Below are 15,578 nucleotides of genomic sequence, written 5' to 3'. Positions count from 1 at the left end.
ACAAAATCCCCAAATCTCACCAGATACGGGCGTCACATCCTAGCTACAAAATTCGAACACCCCCTCGAGATGAAAATCCTGCGGAAATCCCAGATTGAACACACAACTGAAGTTTTCCGCTCGGCAATTTTAATGAAGTACTAGCCCCAGGTCAGATTTTCTCTTCAGCAGGTAAGGAAGATTTTATTGGTTCCGAATGGGAGATGGCGAGCAGTGACGTAGCCACAATAACAAGAAAATGAGTGCGCTGTCCCGGCACGCTTGCGGTCGCGCGTCCGTACATATCATAGTCTGCTCATATATAGGGCTGTTCCAGTGAAGTTTGCACAGCGCCATTTGGTGAGCAAGCGGCCACCGATCCAACAGTAGGCAGTTTCGTCAGTGGCTTGCGAATGGTGTTTCAAGCCGTATGGCGCCAAGGAAAGCTACAAAACCTATAAGAAACCCACAGAAAAATACTGTGAATATTGTCAAGTTGAGACCATGTATTCGAAACTGCCGTCATCGTCTGCTAAACCACTGCGCGTTGCATATTTTGGGGCGCTGACGTTGCTGCTCGCTCGCGCCACCCGGCTCGCAGACCAGGTCCATCGCGGAACGATTGCAAAGATCCGAAAAGATAAAAATGTGCCAACGGCGTGTTCGAATGACTGAAAGCATTTCAATTCAGGAATATATATATGCAGGGTGTCCCACTGAAAAAGAGCCAGCGACTATAGAAAAAACAGAGTGCTCTACACAAATGGAACCAACTGTACGTGCTTGGCAGTTGTGTGGTCTGTCCAAAAATATATTTTCATCGCCCCTTGTGAATTAATTTGCGGTAATTAATTTTCTAACTTTTTAATTATCGCTTTTAGCTCTCAGATGTCAATGAGGAAGTTGTAGTGCATGTCGAAAAAGGCGCAACTGAAGTGGCTCGCGGTTGCTATGGCTTGTGGTTTCGTGTTTTCCCGGGTTTAAAAATTGGTTTCAGAAGCAGCGCGCACTAGAGAGCGCTCCCCATAATTCGGCACACGCGCGCGACGAATGCAGTGCACTCTGATAGGTGTTCCGTGAAACAGGTGAAATATCTTGTGTGACGTGGCCCAAAGATGGTCTCCAAGCACTAATCTGAAGGTCAGTGTACACCGGAGGGCGCTGGAATCGCGCGGGTGCCGGACTGTGGGCAGCGATCTGCTGTCCGCTCGGCATCTGAAACCAACTTTTAAACCCGGGAAAAAACGAAACCACAAGCCACAGCGACCTCGAACCACTTCAGATTCAGTTGTGTCTTTTTCGACATTCATGTACTACAACTTTCTCATTGACATCTGAGAGATAAAGCCGATGAGTAAAAAGTTAGAAAATTAAATACCGCTAATTAATTGACAAGGGGCGATGAAAAAAATATTTTTGGATCGACCACACAACTGCCAAGCACGTACAGTTGGTTCCATTTGTGTATATATGCGCTGAAAGAAATGTGTTCGGGCGACCGCGAAATTAAATAGGTAGTTTAAAAAAATTAGAGGCAGACAGCGAAGGTGTAGGAAGTAAGAAAAGAGGGGGGAAGTTATTTATTTTCAGGTGGAAAGTTAAGCGGTAGCGTCGACGTTGAGGCGGAAACTCCGCCTTCGTCAGGACTGAGGGGTGATAATGACTGCTTGGAGCTTTTGCACGTGTGTAGGTCGACGTCAGAATCCAGAGCCGTTTATAGGGAGAGTTTGGCCATTAGGAGGAGCCTAATTTGAAGCGTGTCATGGCGACGTCATGGCTAAGGCACCTCCCTCGCCGTGCTCTATTGTTGTCTCGTTATCAGCCGGTCGCCGACGCCATATTGATGCTGATCGTTGTTTACGATGCAATGAGGGAAGACACGTGCGTACATTGTCCTCCGAAAGCCCTTCGTCCTTGAACTCTTTCAGTTTGGCAACAAAACCCCCCTTATCAGAGGCGGCTGTGGGTCATAAGCCGGTTATTCCTCTAGATTGCATTCATTGCGACAACAAAGCTGACGTACATCATCAATATGGCGCGCATCAGATGGCTGATAAGCGGATTCTGCTTGGATTCAGTCTTTTTGGGCGGCGCAACGACGACTCTGACGTCAAAATAGGCTCCACCCATGAGGCGGTAAAAGATCAGAGAATGGCCAAACTCTCCCTATAAATGGCTCTGTCAGAATCAGGAGGACCCCGCCACCTGGCGACTGTCAGTAGGTCAAGTCAAGGAATGCTGTGTCAAGTCTGGGTGATGTCATCGTCCTTGGAGTCTGGGAGGGGGCGTTGTCAGGACCCCAGTTGAAAGGGAAAAAAAAAAGTTAAGAAAGCAGTACCATATCTAAGTAGTTAAACTTCTTATTGTTGACAGTACACCAGGGTCTTCGTTTATGGCTGACTGGAATTGGTAGATAAGGTATGATTCCCGTTGTTCTCGGGGTCGATCGGTAGTGAAGTTTGATTGAAGAAGACAAAATTGAAACATCTTGAATTGAATGGCCCTGTTGGCTTAAATGGCGCGAAACTGGAAGGCTTTGGAAGAGGTTTTTTCGTCACATCCGACCGGTGGTCATTGAAACTAATTCTAAAAGATGTTTTAGTCTTACTCACGTACTGTGCTTGGCACGTGTGCACTCGATTACAACGTTATACAACGTTAGAGGAGTTGTAGTCTAGATCAGCGTTGATTTTGACGTAATAATCGGATTTTGCGCTCTTGACCGATTGGGTCGTTTGCATTAACATACAGATCTGGCATCTACGACCGTTGCATGGGTGGCAACCCCTTGGTGAATTTTCTAGCTTCGTTACTTTAGATCTGTAGAAGACAATACAACGGAGGAACAGAGGTGACGACGTTTAATGGAAGGGCTAGGAAGAATGAGTGATGCACGATGTGGCGTCGTAGTCCCAATCAGGAAAGATTTAACAGACTGCCCCCGCGAAAAGGCGATATCGGATTCTTGTGTCAGTCTGATCGGATTCTGGTGCTAAAAGGCGATCGGAGTCAGTATACTTGCGATTCCAACGTCAGCAAACGCGACTGGTACATCTTATAGCCGCAACAACCCAGGTTCGAATCCTGGTCACGGCACCACTTTGTAGAAGACAGTACAACGGAGGAACAGAGGTGACGATGTTTAATGGAAGGGCTAGAGAAGAATGAGTGATGCACGAGGTGGCATCGTCGTCCTCACCACGAAAGATTTAACAAGATCGAACTAGGCTATCTTGTAAGCTGCGTGCACGCCTGTAGGTGACACCCGGCGGTTCAGAGAAAATTCCCTTTGTGCGTTCGGCCTGGAGTAGGATGTTGTGATGGCGATTCAGTATATCGTTAATACGAGGGGCGTTCAAGTCAAACCGGGATTTTCTGTCTCCAGAGTGTACAAATGGCTCGCGCTACTTCTTTTTCGTCATTTTCACACGCGACAGGCCTCCGCGTTCACCACGTAGTGGTCCAAAGTTTGTGCAAAACAGAAGACACCTGCTAGACAAGATGGCCGACAACGAGGTGACCGCGCACATCGAATAGCGAATTGTCATGAAGTCTCTCGTGAATGAAGGCGTAAAATCATCTGGAATTCACAGAAGACTTCGGGCTCAGTATGGCCACGATACACTTAGCCGCAGGAAAGCGTTTGAGTGGTGCGAACGGTTCCGCGACGGCTGTGCATCACTGCAGGACGATCCCGGCCGGGGCGGCTCAGAGCCCAGTGTCAGAGTTCCTGATAACATCCAACTTGTGGAGCGCCTGATCCTCAAGGACCGACAGATAACATGCCTCGAACTGGCTCCAAAGACGGACCTTTCTGTGGGAACGTTGAACACTATCATTCATGAACACCTCACAAGTTAGTGTCCCTTTGGTCCCGAGGCAGCTCTCCGTGTTTGACCGGCAGAGAAGACTGGAAATCTCCCAAGAGCTAAGGCACCGCTTCGACACTGAAGGACAGCCGTTCCTTGATCTGATCATCACGTGCGATGAAACGTGGGTGCATCATTTCACTCCTGAGTCAAAACGCGCATCAAAACAGTGGAAGCATCCGGGCTCGCCAGCTCCCAAGAAATTGCGAAGCACCCCGTCTGCGCGTGAGGTCATGGCCACGGTTTTCTGGGACAAGGCTGGCGTTGTTCATGTTGATTTTCTGTCCAGTGGTACCACCATCAATAGTGCATATTACTGCCAGGTTCTCAGGGATGTGCATAAGGCCCAGACTTGACACAGTATTCCTGGACTTGACCTACTGACAGCCGCCAGGTGGCGGGGCCCTCCTGATTCTGACATTATCCTACACACTTGCAAAACCTCGAAGCAGTCATTGTCACCCCTTAGTCCTGACGAAGGCGGAGCTTCCGCCGCAACGTCGATGCTACCGCTTAACTTTCCACCTGTAAATAAATAACTTTCCCCTTGTTTCTTACTTCCTACACCTTCGTTGTCTGCCTCTATTTTTTTAAAACTATCTATATATACAGGGTGTCCGGCGAGAAAGTGTCAAAAAATCACAAAACAAACTAGGGGTGATAAAAACACGGGACTTGCTTTATGAGACTCCTGAATGATTTTTCCACCTACTGTAATGATTTCGTTAGTTTAATTAGTGCAATTTCGCTAATTAATTTCTGAAAAATGCCAAGGGAACGTGACGTTTTTGTGCCGGAATTGGAAAGGCGATGTCTGGAATAGCGTATCGCAGTCAAAATTAGTTGATTGAAAGAAGCAAACAAAACCGGTAGAGAGTAAGAGTGAAACAGAGCACAATCCTATTATCAATCACCCATAATGTATTTTACAGATGCCAGTTGTGTATCGGCGAAGACGGCAGGCACTTCGAGGACCTTTTTTAAATTTTTGTTTTCATTTAGAATAAAAGGGCACAATGCTGTGGCTGCGCCCAAAGCGCAGTCTAACCATGTGACTCCGCTTATCGGTGATTCAAAATAGGATTGCGGTCTGTTTCACTCTTCCTCTTTACCGGTTTTGTTTGCTTCTTTCTTCCTGCTTTCTTCACAGAGGGAAGGCCCTTGCGAGTGGAAGGGAGTGGAAGACCGTCCTTTTGCGCTTCACCGCGACCAGCCGCGACAAAAATATGTAAACCGAAACCTATTAATTACTGCAACAAATGACCCCCTTCGGTGGCATATTGTTCTCTAAAAGTTGTCCACCGAAGGTCCCAAAAGGGGTAGTACCCATTTTAATGCCTACTGCGCCCTGCTTTGGAAGTCATGTTTTTCACGAAATTCATTTGATTTTTTATTTAAATACTGACCACCTCGCCCTCAATCACACCGTGCGCGGCTTGTAGGTGGTATCGGACAGATACTTATAAAAAAGAAAGTTCTTCGATTTATTTATTTTATTTATGATTGTATCTCAAGTGCCCTCGCGGGGCGTTACATGAGGGGGGAACAAAGTCACAAATAAGCATACAAGAACATGCAGAATGTACATAAAACTTGCGGTACTGGCGGCAAGGTAAAAAAACCAAACACAACAACCAGATCAGAAACCAAAGTATGTAGACAACCTGCTACGAAATACAGCAGCGTCAGAGACTGAGACGAGAGACTGGGGAAGGTCATTCCAAGCAGCAATAGTATGGGGAAGATAAGAATACAAAAAATAAGAAGTGCGACACGTTATGGGCATTACTTTACATGAATGATCACACCTTGCTGAGATGTAATGAGCTGGAGCAACAAAGGAGGGACGGATAGAAGAGTTGTAATAGAATTTATGAAAAAGACAGAGACAAAAGAAAGTTCTACGAAGCGAGAGCGGAGGCAAATGAATTGACGACTTAAGAGATGCAATGCTTGAAGGATAGGAGTAGTCAGAGAGAATAAAACGAGTTGCACGGTTTTGGACAGATTCAAGGAGATTGATAAGGCTAGTCTGGTGGGGGTCCCAGATGGCAGTGGTATATTCTAGTTTGGGTCTGGCTAATGTTTTGTAAGCAAGTAATCGGACATCGGTCGGTGCCTGTTTTAGATTGCGTCGAAGATAACCGAGCTTGCGGTTAACATCATTCACGACATTGTGTATGTGGTCAGCCCAGGAGAGGTTAGTTGAAAAATTAAGACCCAGATATTTGTAACGGGAAGAAGAGGGAACGGGAGTGTGCCCAATGGTGGTATTGGAACGTTAGGGTTTTTTTAGAGCGAGAAAAAGGAAGATGATGGCACTTTGCAGAATTCAGGGGAAGAAGCCATGATGAACACCATGCAAGTACTGAGTCAAGGTCTTGCTGAAGGGCCAAATGGTCGGAATGAGTGTGAATGAGTCTGTAAACAACACAGTCATCTGCAAAGAGGCTGACAGAGGATGTTCAAGAATCTGGAAGATCGTTAATGAAGATAAGAAACAGAAGGGATCCAAGAACAGAGCCTTGCGGAACACCAGAAGAAACAGGGACAAAGAAAGAAAGGGAGTTGTTTACAAGTGTGGCCTGTGTTCGATCGGAAAGATAGCACTGGATCCAATGGACAACATTCGGGTGAAGATTAAGTAATGACAGTTTATGGATAAGGCCACAGTGTGAAACAGAGTCAAACGCTTTCATCGAGAGTCAACCGCGGTCCATACTAGAATGTATGTCCGAGCTGAACAAAGACAGCTGTTTTACACGATAGACCCTTGCGGAAACCGTGCTGGTGTTTGAAGAAAAAATTATTTCCAAGATGAGAGGAGATAGCCGAGTTGATGACATGTTCAAGAATTTTACAGCATATGCTTGTTAAGGAGATAGGACGGTAATTTAAGGGAGACGACTTGTCGCCCTGTTTAAAAATGAGAATAACCTTCCCCTGTCGCCAGTCATGAGGTACATATGCGTGATGAAGTGATTGCGTAAAAATGGCACACAAGTATAACGATGTGACTACCCTGGTATTCTTAAGCATTTTAGTGCTGATGGAATCGGGTCCAGCTGAGGAGGATAACTTTAGCCCGTCGATTATCTTGATTATCCCGGCCTGTGAGATCACAATTTTCTCCATAGCTGTGAAACTACTATTAGGAGTGGCTACATTTGTGACGATGGCTATACTATCCTTCGTAAAAACAGTAGCAAAAGCTTAATTGAAGATGCAAGCGCATTCGGCATCATTTATCCTTGAGCCATCGGCATCAGTTAGGCTAATGGGTTCAACACGAGGGGGATTAATAACTAGCCAAAATTTGCGAGGGTTTGTTGAAAGCATAGCTGGGAGTTCAGAGTTGTAAAAATCATGTCTGGCCTTGCGGAGAGCCCTAATATATTGACATGAGCATTCCCTATACTTTAAGTATGCCAGACTAGAACCAGTGCGTTTGGCCCGACGAAATAAACGTTGTTTCTTATTTTTAAGCTTTTTAAGGCGATTACAATACCAAGGTTCCCTGGAGGCGGAGCGTATCGTAACGGATGGGACGTGTGCGTCAACCAAATCGGTAAACTTGTTGCGAAAGAGCTGTCAATTTTCCTCCACGGAACGTTCATCGAAAGAACGCATGAAAAATGGGAGGTAGGAGTACAGTTCATTGTTAATTGTCAAAAAATCGGCACGGACAAATGGTTTAATTGTCTTACGCACCGGCTCTTTAACTGGAGGGGGTAGTCGCAGCGTGACACGTATAGTTTTGTGGTCGCTAAGTGAGGTTGGAAATGAAACAGAACCAAAAATAGATGGGTCATTAACAAGCATTAGACCGAGGGTACATAACGATGAACAAGCAGCACGAGTTGGTTCCCGTATTAACTGCGAAAGATCGAAGTTGAGACAAATATCCACAAAGCCAGATTCCTCTACAGATTTACCAGACGGGACTGACCAATCTATACCTGGACAGTTAAAGTCACCAAAAATACAGGTTGTAGCATTAGGAAAACGAGTTATTAGCGAGGAGAGTACATAATTAAATAATGGCAAAAAACCAACAAAGTCAGGTGGCCTATAGAAAACGACAACAAGGAGTTTGATATACGCAAATGATAACATGACACAGCATGTTTCCAAGGGAGACAAAATGTCAACCGCTGTGCACTGTACATCGCTTTTGATACCAATGAGAACGTCTCCACCACGACGTTCAGCTCTGTCAGAGCGATATATATCAAAAGCTGGATACAGTGAAGATATTTCGCGATTGTTTATATCTGGTGTTAACCACGTTTCTGTTAGAATGATAAGATCAGAAGAGCAGTCATGAATAAGACTTGATAAGTCGTCTTGTTTATTAAGAATACTTCGAATATTCGAAAAGATAACTGACATCTGTCGGGGTGGAGTGCTCTGACAGCCCTTTGCAGATGGCGAAGCTAGCTATGTTTGTGCTCGTATCTCTTGCACATGACCAGAAGCGTGATCATAGACAAAACATTTATCACCAACAAATAACTTATCGAAGCGAAGTTTAAAGGGGAGCCCAAGAGAACGTCCGTGTTCGATAAGCTTCCACCTGGCGTGACGGGTGGCAGGTGAGTAATACTGGGAAACGGACAGATCCGTTGATAGGAAGGCTGAGCTTTTGGAGATAACCTGATCTTTAACCTTGGTCGAAAGAAACTTACCAATAATGGGACGGTTCTTTCCAGGTACATGTTTCCCGAGACGATGGGCCCGTTCAATTTCGTTCGGTGCAATGTCTATGTTCAAGTTGGTTGAACAGGCAGAAGTTACAAGCCTTTCAGATTGCGACCATGTCTCGGTTTGAGAATCGTTAAACCCGTAAAACACAAGGTTGTTCCGACGTGATCTATTTTCTAAGTTCGTAAGGCGGGAGGACACGCTAGTAACAGTGGTAGATAGAGCTGATACTTAGGATTTGACAGTGGTCTTATCACTGGACAGATCACGAAGTTTAGCTAACTCGTTCTCAATACCGACTACTTTATCCGTAAGAGACCGAAGAGAAACCTCGGCGGATCTTTGGCTTTCCTGCATTTTACGAAATTCACGAAGAAGATTGTCCTGTCCTTCCTGTAATAGCATTAGCGCAGCAAGAACATCTTCTTGTGTTTTAGTCTTAGGTGGGCCAGGATTTTACTCAATATCCCCCGAACACAGCAACAGCAACCAGGAAACAGCAGGATTCGATGCGATATCACTAGACAGGAGAATGCTCTTGCGAATGCCGTAACTCAATATACAATGCAGGCAAACATAGCGGTTGCGATAGCCTGGGCACGGCACCGCTAACAAGCAAAAGTCATTTGTGCGTACGTATAAGCACCCCTGAGGTAACCAACCTGAAGAACGAGAAACGGTGAGTGCATTTGTGAGGTGTGGTGAGTGCAAGTACTGGCATGGCGACGTTTGACTTACAAACATATGCTATACGTGCAGCCAAAGAGCTCCTGCTATTTTTTCCTCCCTTATACACTTGACTGGCTTTGCACTTGGCTTTCAGAGCTGTCTTAGGACACCCTGACGGGAGGCATCACGTGCGACGTGACCTTCTGACGCCATCCGCTGAAACGTTGCCTGTCTGCGAACTGCTGATGAGGCCCAAGAAGGCAGAACCAGCTGTCCAGTACTGGCATGGCGACGTTTGACTTATAAACATATGCTATACGTGCAGCGAAAGAACTCCTGCTCATTTTCCCCCCTTATTCACTTGACTGGCTTTGCACTGGGCTTTCAGAGGTGTCTTAGGACACCCTGACGGGAGGCATCACGTGCCACGTGACCTTCTGACGCCATCCGCTCAAACGTTGCCAGCCTGCGTACTGCTGATGAGGCCCAAGAAGGCCGAAACAGCTGTCCAGTACTGGCATGGCGACGTTTGACTTATAAACATATGCTATACGTGCAGCGAAAGAACTCCTGCTCATTTTTCCCCCTTATTCACTTGACTGGCTTTGCACTCGGCTTTCAGAGGTGTCTTAGGACACCCTGACGGGAGGCAACACGTGCCACGTGACCTTCTGACGCCATCCGCTCAAACGTTGCCTGCCTGCGTACTGCTGATGAGGCCCAAGAAGGCCGAAACAGCTGTCCAGTACTGGCATGGCGACGTTTGACTTACAAACATAGCTATACGTGCAGCCAAAGAGCTCCTGCTCATTTCCCCCCCCCTTATTCACTTGACTGGCATTGCACTGGGCTTTCGAGGTGTCTTAGGACACCCTGACAGGAGGCATCACGTGCCACGTGACCTTCTGACGTCATCCGCTCAAACGTTGCCGGCCTGCGTACTGCTGATGAGGCCCAAGAAGGCCGAAACAGCTGTCCAGTACTGGCATGGCGACGTATGACTTACAAACATATGCTAAACGTGCAGCCAAAGAGCTCCTGCTATTTTCCCCCCTTATACACTTGACTGGTTTTGCACTGGGCTTTCAGAGGTGTCTTAGAACACCCTGACGAGAGGCATCACGTGCCACGTCACCTTTTGACGCCATCCGCTCAAACGTTGCCTGCCTGCGAACTGCTGATGAGGCCCAAGAAGGCCGAAGCCGCTGTCCAGTACTGGCATGGCGACCTTTGACTTACAAACATATGCTATACGTGCAGCCAAAGAGCTCCTGCTAATTTTTCCCCCTTATTCACTTGACTGGCTTTGCACTGGGCTTTCAGAAGGGTCTTCGGACACCCTGACGGGAGGCATCACGTGCCACGTGACCTTCTGATGCCATCCGCTCAAACGTTGCCTGCCTGCATACTGCTGATGAGGCCCAAGAAGGCCGAAACAGCTGTCCAGTACTGGCATGGCGACGTTTGACTTACAAACATAGCTATACGTGCAGCCAAAGAGCTCCTGCTCATTTCCCCCCCCCTTATTCACTTGACTGGCTTTGCACTGGGCTTTCGAGGTGTCTTAGGACACCCTGACAGGAGGTATCACGTGCCACGTGACCTTCTGACGCCATCCGCTCAAACGTTGCCTGCCTGCGTACTGCTGATGAAGCCCAAGAAGGCCGAAACAGCTGTCCAGAACTGGCATGGCGACGTTTGACTTATAAACATATGCTATACGTGCAGCCAAAGAGCTCCTGCTCATTTCCCCCCCTTATTCCCTTGACTGGCTTTGCACTGGGCTTTCAGAGGTGTCTTCGGACACCCTGACGGGAGGCATCACGTGCCACGTGACCTTCTGACGCCATCCGCTCAAACGTTGCCTGCCTGCGTACTGCTGATGAGGCCCAAGAAGGCCAAAACAGCTGTCCAGTACTGGCATGGCGACGTTTGACTTACAAACATATGCTATACGTGCAGCCAAAGAGCTCCTGCTCATTTTTTCCCCCTTATTCCCTTGACTGGCTTTGCACTGGGCTTTCAGAGGTGTCTTCGGACACCCTGACGGGAGGCATCACGTGCCACGTGACCTTCTGACGCCATCCGCTCAAACGTTGCCTGCCTGCATACTGCTGATGAAGCCCAAGAAGGCCGAAACAGCAGTCCGGTACTGGCATGGCGACGTTTGACTTACAAACATATGCTATACGTGCAGCCATGCAACGCATACGCATGCAGGCAGCGTTTGAGCGGATGGCATCAGAAGGTCACGTGGCACGTGACGCCTCCCGTCAGGGTGTCCTAAGACACCTCTGAAAGCTCAAACGTTGCCTGCGTTCGTAATGCTGACCAGGCCCGAGAAGGCCGAAACAGCTGTCCAGTACTGGCATGGCGACGTTTGACTTACAAACATATGCTATACGTGCAGCCATGCAACGCATACGCATGCAGGCAGCGTTTGAGCGGATGGCATCAGAAGGTCACGTGGCACGTGACGCCTCCCGTCAGGGTGTCCTAAGACACCTCTGAAAGCTCAAACGTTGCCTGCCTGCGTACTGCTGATCAGGCCCGAGAAGGCCGAAACAGCTGTCCAGTACTGGCATGGCGACGTTTGACTTATAAACATATGCTATACGTGCAGCCAAAGAGCTTCTGCTCATTCCCCCCCCCCCCCTTATTCCCTTGACTGGCTTTGCACTGGGCTTTCAGAGGTGTCTTAGGACACCCTGACAAGAGGCATCACGTGCCGCGTGACCTTCTGACGCCATCCGCTCAAACGTTGCCTGCCTGCGTACTGCTAATGAGACCCAAGAAGGCCGAAAGAGCTCTCCAGTACTGGTATGGGGACGTTTGACTTACAAACATATGCTATACGTGCAGCCAAAGAGCTCCTGCAATTCCCCCCGTTATATACTTGACTGGCTTTGCACTGGGCTTTCAAAGGTGTCTTAGGACACCCTGACGGGAGGCATCACGTGCCACGTGACCTTCTGACGCCATCCGCTCAAACGTTGCCTGCCTGCGTACTGCTAATAAGACCCAAGAAGGCCGAAAGAGCTGTCCAGTACTGGTATGGCGACGTTTGACTTACAAACATATGTTATACGTGCAGCCAAAGAGCTCCTGCAATTCCCCCCGTTATACACTTGACTGGCTTTGCACTGGGCTTTCAAAGGTGTCTTAGGACACCCTGACGGGAGGCATCACGTGCCACGTGACCTTCTGACGCCATCCGCTCAAACGTTGCCTGCCTGCGTACTGCTGATGAGGCCCAAGAAGGCCGAAACAGCTGTCCAGTACTGGCATGGCGTCGTTTGACTTACAAACATATGCTATACGTGCAGCCAAAGAGCTCCTGCTATTTTTTCCTCCCCTATACACTTGACTGGCTTTGCACTGGGCTTTCAGAGGTGTCTTAGGACACCCTGACGGGAGGCATCACGTGCCACGTGACCTTCTGACGCCATCCGCTCAAACGTTGCCTGCCTGCGAACTGCTGATGAGGCTCAAGAAGGCCGAAACAGCTGTCCAGAACTGGCATGGCGACGTTTGACTTATAAACATATGCTATACGTGCAGCCAAAGAGCTCCTGCTATTTTTTCCTCCCCTATACACTTGACTGGCTTTGCACTGGGCTTTCAGAGGTGTCTTCCGACACCCTGACGGGAGGCATCACATGCCACGTGACCTTCTCACGCCATCCGGTCAAACGTTGCCTGCCTGCGTACTGCTGATGAGGCCCAAGAAGGCCGAAACAGCTGTCCGGTACTGGCATGGCGACGTTTGACTTACAAACATATGCTATACGTGCAGCCATGCAACGCATACGCATGCAGGCAGCGTTTGAGCGAATGGCATCAGAAGGTCACGTGGCACGTGACGCCTCCCGTCAGGGTGTCCTAAGACACCTCTGAAAGCTCAAACATTGCCTGCCTGCGTACTGCTGATCAGGCCCGAGAAGGCCGAAACAGCTGTCCAGTACTGGCATGGCGACGTTTGACTTACAAACATATGCTATACGTGCAGCCAAAGAGCTCCTGCTATCCACCCCCCTCTTATATACTTGACTGGCTTTGCACTGGGCTTTCAGAGGTGTCTGAGGACACCCTGACAAGAGGCATCACGTGCCGCGTGACCTTCTGACGCCATCCGCTCAAACGTTGTTTGCCTGCGTACTGCTAATGAGACCCAAGAAGGCCGAAAGAGCTGTCCAGTACTGGCATGGCGACGTTTGACTTACAAACATATGCTGTACGTGCAGCCAAAGAGCTCCTGCAATTCCCCCCGTTATATACTTGACTGGCTTTGCACTGGGCTTTCAAATGTGTCTTAGGACACCCTGACGGGAGGGATCACGTGCCACGTGACCTTTTGACGCCATCCGCTCAAACGTTGCCTGCCTGCGTACTGCTGATGAGGCCCAAGAAGGCCGGCCAAAACAGCTGTCCAGTACTGGCGTGGCGACGTTTGACTCACAAACATATGCTATACGTGCAGCCAAAGAGCTCCTGCTATCCCCCCGCTCTTATATACTTGACTGACAAAAGAAAAAACGGAGTGCTCTACACAAATGGAACCAACTGTACGTGCTTGGCAGTTGTGTGGTCTATCCAAAATTATTTTTTTTTATCGCCCCTTGTCAATTATTTATCGGTAATCAATTTTCTAACTTTTTAATTATAAAAGCTACGAAGTTGTTCGAATGAGAACATCTGATCTCTGCGGTCACCTGATACCAAAGCCGTTTTCAGAACAAAAATCCGTTCGATAGCTCGTTCGCAAAAAATTCGTGAAGAAACACTTTTTTTTCTTTATTTTGTTCATTGCGCATCTCAAGACCCGCGCCTTTCCTTCACCCCCAATACGAGAGGATGAAAGAGCTCACTATCATCTCTTTTGTCCTGGAAAAAGATTAAAAGAAAACGCCACCCAAGATAGCGGCAGTTGCGATAGAGTAACCCCATACATATGTTTTTGTTTTGTTTCCGCAAGTTAAGGCTCATCTTCGACGCATGAGGCGGCACTGTGCTCTTTTACCCTCTCACATTGGGGGTGAAGAAAAGACGAGTCTTCGAAGATGCGCAGTGAACAAAATACAGAAAAAAATTCGGTTCCTTCACGATTTTTGTGCCTACGATTTATCGAACGAATTTTTCTTGTGCAAACGGCATTGGTATGAGGTGACCGAAGAGATCAGATGTTCTCATTGGATTCAACTTCGTAGCTTTGATAATTAACAAGTTAATTAATGAAAGTTAATTTAGACATTGCCTTTGGACTTTACAAATGCCCTCCTAGGGAGTGCCCTTGAGCATATGCTAGATTGCAATTGATTTCATCTTGGAAAAAGTGTTATATATATTTTTTTTTTAAATATGTTCACAGTTAGCGTGGACACCCTGTATATATTTCCATTGTTATAAAACATTCATAAAAGAGGAAAACAGTGTTGATAAAACATTGTGATAAAACATAAGACATTTTCATTCGTGTTTGATTTCTCCAAACGGTTTATCGTTGTTGTTTTTGCTACCTCTCTGCGGACGAGGGTACACATCCTGTGCGAGAAGGAAAAGGGAATGAGCTCCTCGAACTCATTCGCTGGGCGAATGGTGTTCTCGTGTATTGCCACTTGGTTTCACTTTGTGACACGGAACGAATATCGTTCACTGCCAATGCCATTCGCTGGGAACTACATTCGCTGGGAACTACATTCGCTGTGCCGTGTGACAGGGTTATAAGACAAGGGGACGCAGTCCCGAGCATTCATCTCTGCGTAGCAGATTGTACTCTTGCTGCTTGTGTCGCGTGCTTACCGTCCCTGACTTCTCATAATGGTGGCCTGAAACAGTCATTCTGAGGTAACGGAAATTCATGGGAAATAGCATACTTATTGCGATTACCGTCTCCAGGAGCCTCATTATAGCCGTCAGAGGGAATGCTCTCATGAACCCAGGGGACACCTTATCAAACATTTACTTTTCTGCTCAAGTGTGTCATCCCGTGTCCAGGAAGTCCCACCTGAAATAATCCTAGGAGGCACGTCGCAGTGGACAAATGCTGGAGAAAGACCCTTCCTGAATTGAAATGCTTTCAGTCATTCGAGCACGTTACTGGCACATTTTTATTTTTCCTGACGGGGGGAAGACTCTCCTGTATCATACCGCCCGAGATGAGCGCGCATGCGCGACCGAGGGACGGCCGTGGGAGCGCTCTCATTTTCTAGTTATTTGCGTTTCGTCACTGATTGTCCTGTCCCATTTCAGAGCCAATCAAATATTCCTTACCCCCTGGAGAAAAAATCTGACCTGGGGCTTTAAATGCAGTAGCGAAGTTACATGAAGCTGACATTACACCTGGGGACGCGGTACGGA

At 47.7% G+C, this 15,578-nt stretch overlaps 1 protein-coding gene across 1 annotated transcript in view; it reads left to right on the top strand.

The window, feature by feature from the left end:
- The window catches only part of LOC135392976 (venom metalloproteinase antarease-like TtrivMP_A), a 91,502-nt gene that overhangs the window by 55,288 nt on the left and 20,636 nt on the right, over nucleotides 1-15,578 (top strand). The gene's annotated exons all lie outside the window — the stretch shown is intronic.

Source organism: Ornithodoros turicata, chromosome 4, assembly GCF_037126465.1.
Source record: "Ornithodoros turicata isolate Travis chromosome 4, ASM3712646v1, whole genome shotgun sequence".
Lineage (NCBI taxonomy): Eukaryota > Metazoa > Arthropoda > Arachnida > Ixodida > Argasidae > Ornithodoros > Ornithodoros turicata.
Note: the sequence above shows the minus strand (reverse complement) of the source record. Positions and strands in the feature narration are given on the sequence as shown.